Source organism: Pteropus vampyrus, unplaced genomic scaffold, assembly GCF_000151845.1.
Source record: "Pteropus vampyrus isolate Shadow unplaced genomic scaffold, Pvam_2.0 Scaffold179, whole genome shotgun sequence".
Taxonomy (NCBI): Eukaryota; Metazoa; Chordata; class Mammalia; order Chiroptera; family Pteropodidae; genus Pteropus; species Pteropus vampyrus.
Genome location: NW_011888960.1, coordinates 1,600,480 through 1,600,758, shown reverse-complemented (window position 1 = coordinate 1,600,758; position 279 = coordinate 1,600,480).

Genomic DNA, 279 nt, shown 5'->3' with positions numbered 1-279 from the left:
AGGGCTCCCAAGGGAGTGGGGTGACAGTCACCTAAATAGAACAGCGTGCTGAGGAATGCGTGCTGAGAGCCACGTAAGATGACACTCGAGAAATGAAGCATCGCTAAGGAAGTGATGTCCCCGCCAGAGCAGTGGCGTGTGCAGGGATGGGAGGGAGGGACAGCCCAGCTGGGCTGGAGCGGGAGGAGGTCCCCTAACCCCACCGTGTGCCTTCGTTGTCTTCCCTGACCAGGCCGAAAGCTCCAGAGGGGCAGGGCTTCTGTCTCCCTTGTCTGCAGC